Here is an 18,489-nt window from a genome sequence, read left to right on the forward strand (position 1 = left end):
TCAGGAGTTACTTCGCCAACCATTACTGGTAGGATATAATCCTCCCCAGTAGCCCCGCTACCAGGAGTCAATCTTGTGTGTTGTCCCAGTCACGGACCAGGAGTCCATCTTGTGTGTTGTTCCAGTCACGGACCAGGAGTTCATCTTGTGTGTTGTTCCAGTCACCGACCAGGAGTCCATCTTGTGTGTTGTTCCAGTCACAGACCAGGAGTCCATCTTGTGTGTTGTCCCAGTCACGGACCAGGAGTCCATCTTGTTGCTTATTGCCATCCCATCCCCCTCACCTGCCCTGTTGCTTATTGCTCTCTCATCCCCTCACCTGGCCCTGTTGCTTTTTGCCCTCTCATCCCCCTCACCTGGCCCTGTTGCTTGTTGCCCTCTCATTCCCCTCACCTGGCCCTGTTACTTATTGCCCTCTCACCCCCTCACCTGACCCTGTTACTTATTGCCCTCTCATCCCCCTCAAATGGCCCTGTTGCTTATTTCCCTCTCCTTCCCCTCACCTGGCCCTGTTGCTTGTTGCCCTCTCATCCCCTCACCTGGCCCTGTTGCTTGTTGCCCTCTCACCCCCTCACCAGGCCCTGTTGCTTGTTGCCCTCTCACCCCCCTCACCTGGCCCTGTTGTGTATTGCCCTCTCAACCCCCTCACCTGGCACTGTTGCACATGATAGAGATCAGGGTGTGTACAATATTCCCACTACCACGGATAAAGTAATCTCACAGTTACACGCACATGCATACATCATACGCTAGGGCCCATTTCACTAACATACGCTCAAATACTCTACCAGCAATAAACCTGTGGAAGGAAAACACTCCTAAACACCCTGCATCTATACCGAGGTCGATAAGACCTGGTTTTTGTGACTGTCCCTAAGCATAATCTATACAATATATACAACAATAATCAATAATGCAAACCCAATAATTGACAAGAAAGAATATCCAACACCATGTTTAAAATTATATTGCTTTATCTAAAATTAGTCAAAGAAAATCAATCAGAGTAAATCATTTCTCATAGTTACCTATTCTAGCTAAATGTCAGAACGGGTCAGGACAAGTCTCTCGGTAAATGTCTCTCAGGACGAAGTCCCTTCAGCATCAATCCTCAGCAACGCAGATTTGGTACGCGGCAAAGGCAAAATGGCAAGTGGCAAAGACCCTCTCTAGGCTAACATCTCTTATAGTTTCTAAACAATAGAAAGATACATTGGGAACATAGAAAAAAACTATAATGTCCGCCGGACTTGCTGAGCAGAGCGAGAAGGAAAGGATGTAACATCGCTACATTTGAGAATCTCCGCTCAGGAAAAGTACACATAACGAAGACTACGGAACAGGATCCAAGAAAATAAAACATGTATCATATTAATCCTGCTTCTCCTTGGCTATCGAGCCACAGTTCAGAGCTTCTCTCTAAGGCTCCTTTGTTTCCCAAGGCTGCCAAGGACACTTTCATTTCACTTGGAGACTTCCCAAAAACTGCTGCTGTCCTCATGGAAAGTTTTTCAAGCAAGGACCATGGTCAGTTAGCTTCAGGACCATTTCCAGCAGGGGTCTCCCTCGTCACAGTTTTCATATTATAAATCACAGCCAGGCTCACAAGTCGGCCATCTTTTCTTAGGCCAACATAGGCCTCAATAGACCATCTTAATTAAAAGAGACAAAACAACGTTACCACAGCATAGTGATTAAACCGTGTTAACCCCACTAATACCCTTATGTGTATGCATTTATCTAGCACTTGCAACATAGAAAAGCATTAATTCGGAAAGCGTTTTGTGCTAAAAAATAAACAGCACATAGCAACGTTTAAACATGAAAACACGCACGTTATTTTTAAACAGCACATTTATGCACACCCACGTGTAACTCTCTCTTCTCTTGTTAGGACAAACTGATTGATTAATATAAACACACTTGCACAAGACAAATAATTAATTATTAGTTATTAATAAATTAGTACAACGAATAGACATGCCAGAGCTTCAAAAGCCCCAGAATTTTCAAACTGAAAACTCTGCTCCAGCAATCCCCCCTTTGGTGATTTTATCACCAAATAAACCCAAAAAAAAAAATTAGTGAAAATTTAGTCCCATTTTAGGAGAAATCGGAAATGTCTTTTCCCCTTTACACAACATTAGACACCAGTCACTCTTTCATCATCCCTCTTTGTCTCTAAGTAAACACTCTCCCTCAATTCTTCTAGTTCAATTTCTTGAGGTTCTCTTTTCAACTTCTTGTTTTTCTTTTCATTATTCAATTTCTTCCTCCCTCCCCTGTTTTTACAACACACACACACCAATCTTATTATTAATAAAGCAACAATTATACAAGTTAAGGGAAACAGTATTCTACCTATAATAGTACTACCTATTTTTGCAATAAAATCCTTAACAGCTATCATTTTATTAGCTATTTTAGTCCATAAACTCTCAGCTTCAAGTGGTACTAATTCTTCATGCAAATCAGTAATATTTTTGATATAGACCTTCAGGTCTTTGCTTTCGTCTGGAATGTAAGTGCAACAATGTTGAACTTTCAGCATTCCACAGACTCCACCCTCCTTGGCCAATAGAATATCAAGGGCAAGTCGATTTTGCATAGACATGGCACGTACGGCACTTAATTCCGTATTCACCAAAAGAAACCCTCCAGCGGTATTTGTCGATAAGCGATCAACCACTGTGGACAGTTTCCGAATTCCATAAGCATTCAAAGAAATTCCCACTGCTGGAATCAAAACCCCAAAAATATCACCCACTATTTCAGACCAAGTTTCTCTCTTAAAACGCATTAGTAAGTTAATATGTTCTACATCTGTTATTTTATCTATATGAAAAATCTTTGGAAAAACTAGGCCCACATAACACGTGCCATACCAATGGTCAGGCAACTTGTAATAAGCCTTATTCCCACAAACATAATATACTCCTGGAAAAATTGTATCTTCTCCACCTCTGAAACCCCAACCTGTTGCAATGAAGTATGTATCATGGCACTCACTAGTCCCGACAAAATATGTATCATATTGGGATTTCCTTCTTGTAATGCATAGTTTACCCTTCTGTGGTGCATCTAGAGCTAAAGTTGGACTAGCCCCATTCTTCAACTCCTTTCCCATCTCAATGTCCCAAATTGTCTCACTCACTTTATATTTTCCTGCTTCCTCATGCATGTTCAATCTCCTTTCTTCTACCATATCCAGGAAAGCTTTCTCCTCTCCTTTCAAACTGCAAGTTAAATTATTCTTAAAAATGTAATCTAATGTTAATCCTTTTTCTTCAATAAAAATCTCACCAAAAGTGTTAGCTTCTTTAGCTGGATTCAGCTCTTTGTTCATTGGCAAATGCCCAAAAATACTATCTCTGTTAGACATTTTATAATCTACTTTCCCTAACAAATAAAAAACACTACTTAAAATACTACAGGAAATACCATATGTAGCTGGTAAATGATGATAAGTAACACCCTCTGAAACGGATGCAGGTAATTGCATACAGACGTAGCAATCCCTTACTTCCATTGTCTTCACATATTCATATAACAGTTTCGAAAAAACATTACTAGAAAAGTTATTAATTGACCTATCTTTGTGTATGTAAGTATTACTAATTCTAATTGGAACTACTTTTTGTGAATTCTTCTCTACATCTGTCACATTCTCTGTATGCATCTCAAACTCTACTTTAAAAGTAACTAATAAAACTAAAACACCCCATAGAAGCATTAATAATCCAGTACAGCAGCAGCACATCCTACACCACCTTTTAAAGAAGGCACATCTATTTCTATTATCCTCTATGTTAGCCATTTTAGTTTAGCCTCTACTACTCCACTACTGTTTGAACTTCTCCAATTCTTCAGCAATTCTTCAGCTTTCAGTTTATCCAAATGATCTCTTCGTTCACTTAATCCAAGTGAATCCTTCCTTTATTCAGTTTGGATACTTGTCATTCTTCACTTCAATTTCTTCAACATCAAATTGTATTAGATCTCCAACATCAAAATCCTCAGTACTCGACTCTTCTCCAATGTCAGTCAAGAGTACTTTCAGAATTTCACCAGTATCTTCCTCAACCACTTCTCTCAAGATCTCTTCCGGATTATCTCGAGTCACTGCTTCTTCTTTTCCTCCTTCAGACAGTGCCACATAAGACCATTCCGGCGATCTGTACTTTTGGTTGGGTCTTCTTACTCTTTTTATTTCTACTGGTTCGTTTGACTCCTTTGATTCTTCTCCTTCAGCTTTTGAACTTTGACTCGAAACTTCATTCACTTGTTCAGCTTTCGATGTATTTGCTCTTATTATTTTGTATCTCAGCCTCTTAACTCTGTTGTTAGACCAACGATCTCCTCTTAACACCTTTTTCAGCTTTATTTCTTTATTACTTCTTTCTCCAATCCAAGTTCTCTTTCTCAGAACTCGACCCTCTGTTTGTTCATCCTCATCATCTGTTTCAAGTGCCTCTTGTTTCCGTTTTCCAGCAGCTCTCTTCTTTTCCACAGATTTTTTCACCACTGTTTGAGACTTCCCTACTCCTGTCCCTCCTCGGGTCTCCGACACGCAATCTTCTTGCTGTCTACTTGTCCCTTCACCTGGCTCATCAAGAATGTTCCCTACACCTCCTCGGGGGTCTTCCGCAATCTGTCCCTCTCTATCTTCTTCTGACCCTACTTCTTCAAGTATAATCTCAAGTGGTTCTTCAATCTCCTCCTCTTCTGATTCAGGAGTAGTCTCTGTGTGATTTCTCTTTTCTTTTCTTTTTCCTTCACTGCTGTTTGAAACTCCAGGCTCTTTTACAGAATTTGATCTCTTCTCTGATACTCGCAGTGGTTCATTCGAAGCTTTTCCTACTTCTTTCCCCACTGATTCTGTATCTTCATCATCACTGGAATCTGACTCTTCAAAATACTCTTTACCAGTCCCTTCTTTTGGGTTTGGAACTCTCAGAGTATGACTTGCATGTACCCAGTGCTTCACTCCAGCACACTTTACTGCAGTCGTCGTAGTCAGAATAACTTGTCTCGGCCTTCCCCACCTTGGAATCAAGCAATTTCTTCTTCTGTGAACTTTTATCCTCACCCAGTCTCCTGGACTCAGATCATGGGCTTGCTTCTTCTCAAGTGTGGTAGCTTCTTCTCCAACCTGGTGAAACACAGAATGAACTGCGTCAGCCAGGCCTTTACAGTAATCCAAAATCATTTCATCAGTTATTGTCACCAATTTATTGACAGGCACGAATGCATGGCGCATAGCACGTCCCATGATTATCTCGTGCGGGCTCAAACCAGTAGTTCTATCTGGAGTAGATCTCATAGTCATCAGAACTAGAGGTAAAACATCTGGCCATTTCATGCCAGTGGCTAAACACATTTTTCCAATTCTATTCTTGATTGTGCCATTAATCTGCTCAACCACACCAGAAGCCTCTGGTCGGTATGCACAATGTAGCTTCTGCTGTATTTTCAATGCTTCACAAATTAAAGCCATAAGCTCATTTTGAAAATGTCCACCTCTATCAGACTCAACTGTTACTGGAAACCCGTACCTAGGAATCAATTCCCTTAACAGTAACTTTGCCACTGTTAATCCATCATTTCTTCTAGTCGGGTAAGCTTCCACCCACCTTGAAAACAAACAGACTACCACTAGAACATACCTCAGTCTGTTTACTTGGGGCATCTCAATGAAATCAATCTGCATTCTTGTAAAAGGACCTCCTTCTCTGCCTATTGTCCCCAGACTCACCACTGTCTTTTTCCCAGTGTTAAATTGCTGACAAACTAAACACCTCTGACAGATGCTTTCTGCAATTGTCCTGAACTTTGCATTGTACCAGGTTTGCTTGAACGACCTAACCATCGCGTCCCTCCCCAAATGTCCCTGGCCATGATACATCCTTGCCATTGACGACAAGATGGAGTTGGGCATCACTGGTCTGCCATCTCTGTAGACCCAAACATGGTCTGTTTCTCTTGGAGCACATCCTGCCTTAATCCAATCTTTTTTCTCTTCCTCTCCTGCCTCATCTTGCAACTGTTTCACTTCATCCCAGGTTTCTAAGACATTAGTAAACATCACAGAGAGTAAAGACATTTCCCCTTCTCTGTCCCTGTTGATGGACTGATTTGTTTTGGCACAATATTGCGCAACATCGTTCGCATAACGGTTTCCGACCGTTATAAAATCCTTCCCTAGTCCATGGGCAGCACATTTTACAACTGCTAACTCCTTAGGCAGCTGTATCGCCTCAAGCAATTTACCAATCATTTCAGCATTCTTTATCGGAGTTCCACTCGATGTCAAGAAACCTCTTTGTAGCCAAAGTTGGCCAAAATCATGCACCACTCCAAATCCATACTGACTATCAGTCAACACAGTTGTCCTCAAATCTTTCCCAATTTCGCAAGCTTTTGTCAATGCTATCAATTCAGCAACTTGCGCAGATTTCACTCCTTTCAATGGTGATGCTTCCATGACCTCTGAAACTTTGCATACCGCATATGCTGCACATAGCACACCATCATCATTTCTCAGGCATGATCCATCCACAAACAACACATGATCACTCTCATTCAAGGGTAGATCCCTTATGTCTGGTCTTGGTTTTGTACAGTACTCAAACACATCCAAACAATCATGATCATCTTCCATCTTCACACCCACATTTTCAATATCTGGCAAAAGCGTCGCTGGATTCACATTTACACATCTCTCGAGAGTCACATTTGATGCTCCCAGAATCACTTTTTCATACTTAGTCAACCGACTATGTGACATGTACTGAGTTCTGCTTCTTGTCAAAAGAATTGCCACATTGTGAGGTACGAATACCCTTACAGGATATCCCATTATGATTCCTTCACTCTGTTCCAGACTCCTGCATGTAGCAGCCACAGATTTCAGACAACCTGGTAAACCCACAGCTACAGGGTCAAGTGTCGATGAGAAGTACGCAATAGGCCTTCTCAGTAATCCATGCTTCTGAATTAACACTGAAAGTGCACATCCATTTCTTTCACTGCAGTACAGCTCAAATTCTTTTTCATAGTCAGGCATACCCAAAGCTGGAGCCTCACACATTTTACTTTTGAGCTCTTCAAATGCTGCCATTTGTTCTGCATCTAGATCCAATGGATCCGTCATTTCACTTTTTGTCAGTTTAATCAGTGGCTTTGCTATCAAGGAAAAATTAATTATCCACTGATGACAATAACCCACCATACCCAGGAACATTCTCACTTCTCTCTGGGTTTTTGGAGCTTTCATTTCTCTAATTATTCTGATCCTGTCAGTAGTCACTTTTCTCAGACCCTTTTCAATATTGTGTCCAAGATAATGCACCTCTTTCTTGCAAAACTGTAATTTGGCTGGAGATACCTTTAACCCTCCATCTGCCAGATGATTCAGTAAAGCTATGGTATCTACTTCACAAGCTTCACGTGTCTTTGATGCCACCAGTAGGTCATCAATGTACTGCACTAGCACTGAACTCTCGGGCATGATCAAACTTTCCAACGATTTCTTCAATAACTGATTGAATATCGAAGGACTCTCCGTATACCCCTGTGGGATTCGACACCATGCTAAGATACGCTGGCCAAACCTAAATGCAAAAATCGGCTGGCTATCATGATGCAATGGAATTGAAAAGAACGCATGACACAAATCAATCACTGTATACCACTCAGCATCATGTGGAATTTGATACAGGATCACTGATGGATTTGGCACAATAGGACAACATGCCACCACAATTTGATTAACTTTTCTCAAATCCTGTACGATCCTAAATTTCCCATTGGGCTTTTTTAGTCCCATTATCGGTGAATTACACGGACTACTCAGTAGTTCTCTCAGGACTCCTTGCTGAATCATTTTCTCAATTATAGGAGTTATCCCTTCAATTATTTCTGGTGTCATTTTGTATTGAGGAATGTTAGGATATGTGATTCCCTCTTTTACTGCAATTTTCACTGGATCTACATTATTCATCAATCCCACATCCTCTCCAGTAAAATCCCAAACTGTCCTTTTCACTGTGTCTCTCAGCTCTTGAGGCAAATCCTCCGGATTAAACACAGCAAATGCACCAATTAACTCACTTTCTCTATTTTCTAGAGTCACTCGGTACAAAACATCTTCATCTGGTGTCTCAAAGGCTATTCCATCCGGTGTACAAAAAATTGTGCAGTTCATTTTGCACAACAAGTCCCTACCCAATAGGTTCACTGGACTCGTGTCACAGACAATGAATCTGTGCATGTCTGAAAATTTCCCTATCTGTACTCTTACAGGTTCAGTAAGACGTGTTTTGATTTGTGTATTGGCTACACCAACTACTTGGATTGCTTCATCCGAGAGAGGAAGATTTCTAACATCTGTTGACCTGACAGTTGATCTTGTCGCACCTGTGTCTACCAAAAAAGTAACACTCTCTTCATTTATTTTCCCATCCACAAATGGTCCTGCCTGGTCTATTTCTAGAGTTGCACCAAGTATGCACTCTTCTTCCTCTCCTCGGCACCGTCAATAATCACCCTCAGACTCACTCCCTTCACTCTTTAACAAGTACTGCTGTACTTTGTTAGAACGTCTTGGTTTGTTTACCTGCTCATCATTGTAGAATCCTGAATCCTGATTATACTTTTGTAACCCTCTATTCTGCGGCAAGGGCGGTTTTGGCTCTTGACTCTGCTGTCTCACAACTTTCTGTTGTTGCTGCTGTTGATTATTTCCTTCGTTCTGCACCTGTTGATTTAAGGATTTGTTTTCATTACTTACTAATGGTGGATTAGGACACTCCGATCTCCAATGCCCCAATTGGCCACAGTTGTGACAAGGAAACTTTTTCTTCGCTTCCTCAAGACTTCCTTTTCCCTTCCCTGCATATCTAGGTCTATTCCCTGCATTATTTCCTGAATTATTCGCCTGTTCCACTAACTGTGCTTCCTGTCTCTCTGCAACTTTCACTTGTGCCCACATTGCTTTCTCTTTCAGCTTTCTTTGTTTTGCTTCAATTTCATCACTGAAGTATTTTGCATGTCTCAGGATCTCATCTACTTTCTTACTCTGCCAATCCACTGTGTGCTCACGAATTCTCTCACCAATTTCAGGTCTAAGGCCATATACAAATCTGTATACAAAATGACTCAAATCTTTGTCACCCAGGTGTTCATCTCCACTGAATTGTTTAAATGCCAGTATCAGCCTCTCATAAAAAGCATGAACTGATTCTTTCGCTTCCTGTTGTGTTCGATCTATCTTTACCCAGTCTGTCTCTTTTGCAGGTACTTTACTCTTCAGGTATACCATCACCTGATCATACTTCCTCATTACCTCTGGATCTGGTGCCCCTGTTCTTGGGTCTCTTGGATATTCCTCAGTAGGCCAACTCACAACTATTTTACACTCAGTCCACAAGTCTGCTGGAACAATTATATCAAACAGACTATTCAGGTCAACCCACAACACTTTTGACAATTTCACAAATCTATCTACCTGCCTATACCACTCGACGGGCTTTTCTCTCAATCGAGGGAAATCATTCGTAAATGATAAAATATCCTGTCTAGTCCATGGAACATGTACATATCCTCCTCCAGGTATTTCTCTCCTAGGATAATTATCCACTGGTTTCTCCTTTTCTCTCACTGGAAATGCTGAATAAGTTGTTCTATCTTCAGCCTCATCTCTTTTCTTGTACCACCTATCCTTCCACTTTTCTACATCACCCCATCTTCGCAATAATGCTACCATTTCCTTAATCTGTCCTGTTCTACCAGTAGCATTCAAATTTTCAATGTCCTTCTCTGTAAAATCCATCCTGTAAGTTCTTTGTAAAGCTTTCACTTTATCAATGTCAATTCCCTGTTCATTTGCTATTGCTCTTAGCCTGTCATGTGTATTTCTTGCTCTCCAGGTAACACTCTTGCACATAAACATTAATTCACCATCATGATGACTCTTCAGAATCTCTGTTGGAACTGTTCCTGTGACAAGCTCTTCTAGTTCTACACGTAACTTAGCTACATCAATTACTTGTGAATCTTTATCCTTTTTCTGTAGAACCTTCATCCAATCATTCAAATCATCAACTGTTATTTCAGCAGTTTTTCTCACTGGAACCACTCTCTTTTGCGGTTCTAAAATTGGCATCCCTGAACAACTAGCTTCACTAGCATCCAATATTTCACTACATGTGTCATGTCTTGATTGTCTCAGGTCTCTTCTTTCTGCTCTTTTGCCTGAATCTCCTGAAGGACCAACTGAATTTGTCAGATTATTCCCAACATATGGAATCACCAGTCCATTCTCACCTGTCCTCTGTTTGTCAAACACAGGCATAACTGGACCTATTGTTACAGGCACCGTAACAGCTTCTAGATTCTTCGTTAACTCTCTAATCTTCTCTGTCAACTCTGTTGTAGTTCTGGCTAATTGTCTGGCATTCTCATCAAGGTAATGATCACTCCTTACCTCAGGCGTCTCATTTTCTGTCTCACTAACACACACTGTATCTCTTATCGGAGAAACAACTGGTGTACTTTTGTCCGGTTCTGGTCTATATGGAGGTGGTCTTTTGTAAATCATGTCATTCAAGACCTCATCCTCATACTCATTAACTCCATATTTTCTTTTTTCTGACTCAGGAACCCTTTCTGCTCCTCCTTCAACTGTCCTCATCGGATATAATCCCTCTGACATACTAACATCTCGCCACCTTTTCATTCGATCATGATGAGTCTCACGATCATGTCTCCTCCCAAACATATACCTATAGTACCCTCCAGATCTTTGTTTTTCTCTCTCATGTACTTCTTCTTCCCATTCCACTAAAGCCTCGAACTGTGTAGGTCTCGGTTTCGGGTCAAGACATAACATCTTTTCCCGTAAATTTCTCAACACGGCCAGATTAAATGAACCATGTTCTGGAAATGCTAGAACACCATCTTCTTTAGTATACCTAACCCAATTCTCCAACCATATACAGGTATGAAACCCATGTCTTGCAGCCATGAAGGATGCAGGTGTTTTCGGTGGAGGTAACAACTCACCCTCTCTTGTTTTAACATCTTTATCCTTGCTAAACCACTTTTTAATTTTACCAAAAAATGTCTCCTTCTTTTTCTCTTCTTGGTAATACATTTTAGCGTTTACAAAGAACTCTCTACTCTTTCCGTATTTTCAACCAATTGCAGCGCGACTCACACTAACGCACCAATCCTGGAACGTCTACGTCACTAATAACCCTTCCAATTCTTGCGCGGCTCACACTAACGCACCAATCCTAGCGCGAGCACTATTCTGATCTACCATCCAATCAGAGCGCGGTCTTTCTGACGTCAACAGTCGCTGCAGTTTGTCTCCTGTCTTCTGTCACTCGTCTACCCCTCCTTTACAAAATCTTTTCAGTAGACTTCGTGTCAAAATTTCTACAAAATCTATTAGTTACAACATAAAAACATCTCCATTGTCTGCTTCGCTAACCACAGAATAGTAAAAGAGAGTCTATTTCATAAGAAACCTTTAATTGACACAGTAGCACTTCTACTACTCTGCCCTACTAACATACATTCATTAACTGTTTCCTCTAGGACTTGTCCAAAGAGTCTTACAATCAACTAAATGTACAAAGATTCACGCACATTCATACAAGGAAATATAGTACATACGCACAGAATCCTGCTTCCCGAGAACAGACAATCTGCTCCACTACAGAATTATAACATACATCAACTAAGCAAGCTTTCTTTGCCCAGTTCTTCAAATAAGCTCAGAGAATACCTATTACTCCTCCCGCGATAAGCTTTAACGGAAATCCTTACGGATCCCTGGGACTTAAGACCAGAGTTTCACAGATAACCTTCACTATCATACACACTCCTTATATACCAGAAATATCTAATAGTAACATACAACGATGTCACTGATTCCGAACCCAGACAATGTGACGCGCAACTTCGATTGTCACACGTTATTCCCCAATTCCGTCTTTCCCGAGAGCAGCATATACTTCCCTCTGCCCTACTACGGAACTGCTACAGCTTCCAAGTTCCAGAAGCACTACATATAACTCAACATTACGACTCCAACATATAGTATTAGTACATATACCAACATCAACCAATAATCAATAATCAATAAAAACAATCTTATCAGATCAAGACAATCATCAAAAACCATCCTCTGCTACCAGGAAATTGATAGAGATCAGGGTGTGTACAATATTCCCACTACCACGGATAAAGTAATCTCACAGTTACACGCACATGCATACATCATACGCTAGGGCCCATTTCACTAACATACGCTCAAATACTCTACCAGCAATAAACCTGTGGAAGGAAAACACTCCTAAACACCCTGCATCTATACCGAGGTCGATAAGACCTGGTTTTTGTGACTGTCCCTAAGCATAATCTATACAATATATACAACAATAATCAATAATGCAAACCCAATAATTGACAAGAAAGAATATCCAACACCATGTTTAAAATTATATTGCTTTATCTAAAATTAGTCAAAGAAAATCAATCAGAGTAAATCATTTCTCATAGTTACCTATTCTAGCTAAATGTCAGAACGGGTCAGGACAAGTCTCTCGGTAAATGTCTCTCAGGACGAAGTCCCTTCAGCATCAATCCTCAGCAACGCAGATTTGGTACGCGGCAAAGGCAAAATGGCAAGTGGCAAAGACCCTCTCTAGGCTAACATCTCTTATAGTTTCTAAACAATAGAAAGATACATTGGGAACATAGAAAAAAACTATAATGTCCGCCGGACTTGCTGAGCAGAGCGAGAAGGAAAGGATGTAACATCGCTACATTTGAGAATCTCCGCTCAGGAAAAGTACACATAACGAAGACTACGGAACAGGAACCAAGAAAATAAAACATGTATCATATTAATCCTGCTTCTCCTTGGCTATCGAGCCACAGTTCAGAGCTTCTCTCTAAGGCTCCTTTGTTTCCCAAGGCTGCCAAGGACACTTTCATTTCACTTGGAGACTTCCCAAAAACTGCTGCTGTCCTCATGGAAAGTTTTTCAAGCAAGGACCATGGTCAGTTAGCTTCAGGACCATTTCCAGCAGGGGTCTCCCTCGTCACAGTTTTCATATTATAAATCACAGCCAGGCTCACAAGTCGGCCATCTTTTCTTAGGCCAACATAGGCCTCAATAGACCATCTTAATTAAAAGAGACAAAACAACGTTACCACAGCATAGTGATTAAACAGTGTTAACCCCACTAATACCCTTATGTGTATGCATTTATCTAGCACTTGCAACATAGAAAAGCATTAATTCGGAAAGCGTTTTGTGCTCAAAAATAAACAGCACATAGCAACGTTTAAACATGAAAACACGCACATTATTTTTAAACAGCTCATTTATGCACACCCACGTGTAACTCTCTCTTCTCTTGTTAGGACAAACGGATTGATTAATATAAACACACTTGCACAAGACAAATAATTAATTATTAATTATTAATAAATTAGTACAACGAATAGACATGCCAGAGCTTCAAAAGCCCCAGAATTTTCAAACTGAAAACTCTGCTCCAGCACACACACATGCTGCAATGGCAGATGGCAGACCTGAGATATGTTTAAAAGGTCACTTAAGTGGGTGGCACAATTAATCAATTAATCAGGGAATTGTGAAGCGTGCTACTCACCTGTGAGGGTCTCAAGGTGTTGGGGGTGGGTGCAGCTCTGAGTCAGCCGAAGAACCTGGTCTTGAGGCTCTTCCTGAAGGTGTGCAGCGTGGGGGAGCATCTGATGTTGACCGGGAGCTCGTTCCAGGCCTTTGCCACGACATAGAAGGCTCTTTCACCCGCTCTGGTTCTATGGATGCGTGGGTTTTCTGCTAGGGCAAGGTCGGTGGAGCAGAGGTTTCTCTTGGGCACGTGGAAGGAAACTCTTTCGTTGAGGTATTTGGGTCCGGTGTTGTGGAGGGATTTGTAGGCGTGGGAGTGCAGCTTGAAGGTTACTCTTTTCTCAACGGGGAGCCAGTGGAGGTCTCACAGGTGTTGGGTGATGTGATCATGTCGTGGGACGCCGAGGATGAGTCTGGCCACAGTGTTCTGGATGGTCTGGAGTTTGCGCAGCAGAGTTTTGTTGATTGCACTGTAGAGGGCGCTTCTGTAGTCCAGTCTGCTTGTTATGAGTGCATGGGTAACGGTCTTTCTGGATTCGGGAGAGATCCATTTGAAGGTCTTGCAAATGAGGCGAGGGTGTTGAAGCAGGTGGAGGTGACGGCATTGATGTGGCGGGTCATGGTGAGAGAGGAGTCGAGTATGATGCCGATGTTCCGGGCATGGTCTGTTGGGGTGGGGGGGGGGGGTTGCTGAGGGCAGTGGGCCACCAGGTGTTGTTCCAAACTGAGGGGGTGGGTCCACGGACGAGGACTTCAGTCTCCCCGAGTTGAGCTTCAGACAGCTGCTGCTCATCCAGGATGCAACGTCTTTCATTACTTCCTGGAAGCTGAGTCTGGTTGCGTCGGGTTCCTGCATGAGGGAGAGGATGAGCTGGGTGTCATTGGCAAAGGATACTATTCTGAGTCCATGCTGACTGACGATGGCGGCGAAAGGGGCCATGTAGATGTTGAAGAGCATGGCACTGAGAGATGATCCTTGGGGTACTCCACAGTTGATCTCTGTGGGTTCGGACAGGAAGGGTGGGAGTCTGATCTTTTGCGTTCTGCCGGTAAGGAAGGAGCGGAGCCAGTTGAGTGTGGTTCTCTGAATGCCGGTGTCGTGGAGTCTGGCTGCGAGAGTGCGGCGGGAGATGGTGTCGAAGGCTGTGGAAAGGTCTAGTAGGATGAGGGCCATGGTGTGGCCTTGGTCGAGGAGCGTGCGGATGTTGTCTGTGGCAGCGTGGAGGGCTGTCTCGGTGCTGTGGTTGCTGAGGAATCTGGATTGGGAGGGGTCGAGAATGGCATTCTCTTTGGTGAAGTTTGTCAGCTGAACATTGACGATCTTCTCTGTGACTTTGGCCACAAAGGGGAGAAGAGAGATGGGTCGGTAGTTTTTCAGGTCCATCGAGTTTGCCAAGGATTTTTGGGGGGGGCCTTGACTTCTGCGCATTTCTAGTTGTCTGGGATTGTGCTGGATTCTAAGGTGGTGTTAATGGTACGTCGTAGCTCGGGTGCTATGGCAGCAGCGGCTCTGTGGAAGATGTGCGGGGGGCAGGGGTCCGTGGGGGCTCCTGAGTGTGTGCTCTTCATGGTCATGGCGGTATCTTCAGTGGAGACCGGGTTCCAGGCGGTGATGGTAGGCTGGTTGTAGTCGCTGGACTAAGGAATGGTTTCTGGAGTCTGTTCTCTAAAGTTGTCGTACAGGGCCTTTATCTTCAGATGGAAGTAGGAGCCTAGCTTGTTGCAGGGGTCCTGAGAGGGTGTGACATCCGTGGCTTCACTGGGGGGTTGGGTGAATTGCTGGATGATGCTGAATAGTTCATTTGAGTTGCTGGAGTTGGCGAGGATTTTGTTCCGCATGAAGGTCCTTTAGGTGGATCTGATGAGTTGGTGGTATTCTGTCATGGTGTTCTTGTAGGTGGTCTGGTCTTCAGTGGTTTTGCTGTTCCTCCATCATTTTTCGAGACGTCTGCAGGTGAGTCTAGATTTTTGGAGGTCGGTGGTGAACCAGGTGGCTTTCATGGGGCGCTGTCTGTCGGGGTTCAGGAGGGGGGCGAGTTTGTCTCCGCAGTTGGTGATCCACCGGTGTAGTTCTTTGGCTGCAGAGTTGGCGTTGGTCGAGGCAGGAGGGGGATCGTGGCTGAGGGTGGAGTTGAAGTGTTCCTCTGTGACCTTGCTCCACTTCCTTTTCACGGTGGGCGTGGAGGGGGTTTGTATGCAGTGGCATTGTTGAAAGACAAGTGTACGCAGTGGTGGTCCATCCAGAGGGGCTGCATGGTGTGGCTGAAGTGGATGTTGTTTCCTCCTGCGAAGATGGGGTCGAGGGTGTGTCCTGCCTTGTGGGTGGGGGTTGCGATGAGCTGTTTCAGTCCGATGATGGCGAGGTTGTCCAGGAGGGCGGTGGAGTTGGGGTCGCTGTGGTTGTCGAGGTGGAAGTTCAGGTCTCCGATGAGTATGTAGTCCATGAAGGCGATGGCGTTGGATGCGATGAGGCTGGTGATGGTGGTGGAGAACGAGGTTCTAGGTCCGTGGGGTCTGTAGGTGAGGGTGCCACGCAGTATTGTTCTGGGGCTAGTCTGGATCTGGAAGTGGATGTGTTCGTGGTGGAAGGGGAGTTTCTCGTGCTGGAGGTGGAGAGACGGAGGGAACTCTTGTGTGGCGAGTCCTCCTCCCGGGCAGTTGGGGTGGTCCTTCCTCTGGATCTTCTATCCGTCAGGGATGGCAGGGGCGATGTCGGGAGCGGAGCAGGCATTGGTCCAGGTTTCCGTGAAGAAGGTGACATCTGGCGAGAGGGTGTCGAGGAGGTCCCAGATCGCTATGCAATGTCTGTGCCATGAGCACACGTTGAGGAGGATGTACCTTAGGGCTTTGGTAGTGCTGGCGTTGGGGGCGGGTGCGGCGGCCGTGGGGATCCGAAGGATTGTGAAGGAATCTTGGCAGGAGAACTGGCTGTGGGTGGTGTTCGGCATCGACCACTGGCAGTTGTTGTTCCTTCCGGGGTTGAGTGCGAGGAGGGCTTTGATCGCGGTTGGTTCGCGGACTGGCACAGACGGGCTTGCCTTTGGCGTGCCTTCAGTGCGCGCGGCCGCGCAGCTGCCGCCATTAAATAGGGGAAGGGGGAGGGAAGTGCAGCTATGCAGCTGGGCAGCAGGAGCGGGAACCGGCAGGGGGAAGGGCCCAAGGGGGCAGCAGTGGCGAAAAACAGGCACGGAGGGCAAAAACAGGAACAGAGGCAGAAAATAAAGAAAGGGTGCAAAATAAAATTAAAAACAGAAAATAGAAACACAGAAGGACAAAGAAGACAGACAAAGACAGAAAACGGGCAGAACACGAAGACAGACAACAGCGGACCAGCAGAATAGCAAGGCTCTCCCACTGGACCACCAGAGATGAGGAGCAGGCAGGAGCCTGCAGGTGGAGGAGGTCCTCGAACACCTACCCAGCAGAGAGGTAAAAGGGGCAGCGGCACAACAGCGGAGCTGCAGGGGCGGAGAGCTAGGTCTCTGACCAGGAGGTCAGAGGTCTTGCTCAGACGCCCGCGCAGCAGCCGCCATTAAGTAGGGGAAGGGGGGATGGAAGTACAGATGGGAGGCGGGAACCGGCAGGGGCCGCGGGGCAGCAACGGCAAAAAATGGGCATGGAGGGCACAATAAAATTAAGAGCAGAAAATGGAAACACAGATGGACAAAGAAGACAGACAAAGACAGAAAGCAGGCAGAACACGAAGACAGACAACAGCGGACCAGCAGAAGAGCAAGGCTCCCCCACTGGATGTCCAGAGATGAGGCGCAGTCAGGAGCCTGCGGGTGGAGAAGGGCCTTGAACACTTACCCAGCAGAGAGGTGAAGGAGGCAGCGGCAGCTGCACAACAGCGGAGCTGCAGGGGTGGAGAGCTTGGTCTCTGACCAGGAGATCAGAGGTCTTGTAATCAGTTGTGCAGGCCCACTAGTAGTATTTAATTCACAGGCCCTTGGTATATGTAGTACCCCTTTACTAGGGATTTACAAGTAAATTAAATGTTCCAATTGGGTGTATGCCAATTTCCCCATGTGTAAGGGAAATAGCACACGCACTTTAGCACGGGTTATTATTGTTCTATATAGTTCTCTAGTAAAGCCTGCATGCTCACTAACTCAAGGCTTTCTCACAAAGAGTATATGAATAAATGTCTTTAAGATCCTCTCAGGATAACAATACTGGCAGGCTTTTACTCCACGGCCAGGAGCCACCGGGCCCACCAAGCACTCCAAAGGTCAGACTGCCATGGTTGTACCCTTCGCAGGACACTGGGTACTTGGTCAGCGACATAAACTTGTCCTCAATAAGTCTAACTTGCCTCTGTGTAGAAGCACATATGCAGCCATGGCATAGCTCAAGGGAGGTGGTGACACCTGAGTCTAGGTACAGTACAGCACAATTAGCACTGAACCGCCCCCCGTCTGCAAACCCTAGGTAGACATTCTTATCCAGGACCTGCCTGTCAATGTGAGAGCTCATCATGGGATATATTATCACATGTGTTTTCTGTGCTGCTGATGGTCAGCAGCTCAGAGAAGATAATGGTTAAAACCAGTGCTCATTAGATATGACATCAGGAAGGTTGACGCGGCGTTAGTTTTCCCGCGCTATGGAAAAGAGAAAGTCTCATTTGCAGTTGCCAAGTGTCTTTGGACTGCACGGAGAGTAAGGTCTAATTGCATCGTCCCTTGAAATGTATAATATGTAAGGACCTGGCACTTTAGACGAGGGTGACCTATTACTTATTATTATCTGTCCAGGGGAAGAGCTCAGAAATTCAGGCTTTGGTAAACATGCCCATTTCAGGGGTTGAGAGAAAT

The sequence above is a fragment of the Triturus cristatus genome, chromosome 10 (genome assembly GCF_964204655.1).
Source record: "Triturus cristatus chromosome 10, aTriCri1.1, whole genome shotgun sequence".
Classification (NCBI taxonomy): domain Eukaryota; kingdom Metazoa; phylum Chordata; class Amphibia; order Caudata; family Salamandridae; genus Triturus; species Triturus cristatus.